The 2,201-nt window shown below is 40.2% G+C and overlaps 1 non-coding gene across 1 annotated transcript; it reads left to right on the forward strand.

Moving 5' to 3' along the window:
- The first annotated feature begins 1,171 nt into the window (after window positions 1-1,171).
- LOC112704489 (small nucleolar RNA R71) lies at window positions 1,172-1,279 on the forward strand. Its single transcript, XR_003155113.1, has one exon. It is a non-coding gene; the product is annotated as a small nucleolar RNA R71 (small nucleolar RNA).
- Window positions 1,280-2,201: the final 922 nt, after the last annotated feature.

Consider the following 2,201-nt stretch of genomic DNA (forward strand, 5'->3'; position numbering starts at 1 on the left):
ACAAGGCCTTCTTGAAGATCATGGTGCCTATGGTACAAGGTATTGAAAACTTCCCGGGATCCTGTCTCTTTTGAGGTAGTTTCTGCCTAGACAAGTTATCCAGTTCTTTGGTGAGCAAAGGGGCTTCATCCTCCCAAGTCTCATTTCCAAATAACTTGTCATTTAACTTCATGATTGCTCCAAGGTATTTAGCAACTTGCTCTTCAGTGACATACTCATCCTCTTCAGAGGAAGAATACTCATCAGAGCTCATGAATGGCAGAAGTAAGTCCAATGGAATCTTTATGGTCTCATTTTGAGCCTCAGATTCCCATGGTTCCTCATTGGGGGACTCATTGGAGGCCAGTGGACGTCCATTGAGGTCTTCCTCAGTGGCGTTCACTGCCTCTCCTTCCTCCCAAAATTCGGCCATGTTGATGGCCTTGCACTCTCCTTTTGGATTTTCTTCTGTATTGCTTGGGAGAGTACTAGGAGGGAGTTCAGTAATTCTCTTGCTCAGCTGACCCACTTGTGCCTCCAAGTTTCTAATGGAGGACCTTGTTTCAGTCATGAAACTTTGAGTGGTTTTGATTAGATCAGAGACCATGGTTGCTAAGTCAGAGGTATTCTGCTTAGAACTCTCTGTCTGTTGCTGAGAAGATGATGGAAAAGGCTTGCTATTGCTAAACCTGTTTCTTCCACCATTATTATTGTTGAAACCTTGTTGAGGTCTCTGTTGATCCTTCCATGAGAAATTTGGATGATTTCTCCATGAAGGATTATAGGTGTTTCCATAGGATTCTCCTATGTAATTCACCTCTTCCATTGAGGGGTTCTCAGGATCATAGGCTTCTTCCTCAGATGAAGCCTCCTTAGTACTGCTTGGTGCATTTTGCATTCCAGACAGACTTTGAGAAATCATATTGACTTGTTGAGTCAATATTTTGTTCTGAGCCAATATGGCATTCAGAGTGTCAATCTCAAGAACTCCTTTCTTCTGACTAGTCCCATTGTTCACATGATTTCTTTCAGAAGTGTACATGAATTGGTTATTTGCAACCATTTCAATCAGCTCTTGAGCTTCTGTAGGCGTCTTCTTCAGATGAAGAGAGCCTCCAGCAGAGCTATCCAAAGACATTTTGGATAGTTCAGAGAGACCATCATAGAAAATACCTATGATGCTCCATTCAGAAAGCATATCAGAAGGACACTTTCTGATTAATTGTTTGTATCTTTCCCAAGCTTCATAGAGGGATTCTCCTTCCTTCTGTCTGAAGGTTTGGACTTCCACTCTAAGCTTACTCAATTTTTGAGGTGGAAAGAACTTTGCCAAGAAGGCATTGACTAGCTTTTCCCAAGAGTCCAGGCTTTCTTTAGGTTGAGAGTCCAACCATGTTCTAGCTCTGTCTCTTACAGCAAAAGGGAATAGCATAAGTCTGTAGACCTCAGGGTCAACCCCATTAGTCTTGACAGTGTCACAGATTTGCAAGAATTCAGCTAAAAACTGATGAGGATCTTCCAATGGAAGTCCATGGAACTTGCAATTCTGTTGCATTAGAGAAACTAATTGAGGCTTAAGCTCAAAGTTGTTTGCTCCAATGGCAGGGATAGAGATGCTTCTCCCATAAAAGTCGGGAGTAGGTGCAGTAAAGTCACCCAGCACCTTCCTTGCATTGTTGGCATTGTTGTTGTTTTCGGCTGCCATGGGTTCTTCTTCTTTGAAGATTTCTGTTAGGTCCTCTACAGAGAGTTGTGCTTTGGCTTCTCTTAGCTTTCACTTCAAGGTCCTTTCAGGTTCAGGATCAGCCTCAACAAGAATGTTTTTGTCCTTGCTCCTGCTCATATGAAAGAGAAGAGAACAAGAAAATATGGAATCCTCTATGTCACAGTATAGAGATTCCTTGAGGTGTCAGAGGAAAAGAAAAATAGAAGGCAGAAGTAGAAAATTCGAACTTTATTCAAAGAAGATGGAGTTCGAATTTTGCATTTAGGAATAGTGTTAGTCCATAAAATAGAAGGATGTGAGAAGAAGGGAAGTGATTTTCGAAAATCAAGTAAAAAATTTTGAAAACATTTTGAAAAACACTAATTGATTTTCGAAAATAAAAGTGGGAAAGAAATCAAGTGATTTTTGAAAAAGAGTTTGAAATTAGAAATCAAAAAGATTTGATTGAAAACTATTTTGAAAAAGATGTGGTCAAGAAGATATGATTAGTTAAAAA

The sequence above is a fragment of the Arachis hypogaea genome, chromosome 7 (assembly GCF_003086295.3).
Source record: "Arachis hypogaea cultivar Tifrunner chromosome 7, arahy.Tifrunner.gnm2.J5K5, whole genome shotgun sequence".
In the NCBI taxonomy this organism is placed as follows: domain Eukaryota; kingdom Viridiplantae; phylum Streptophyta; class Magnoliopsida; order Fabales; family Fabaceae; genus Arachis; species Arachis hypogaea.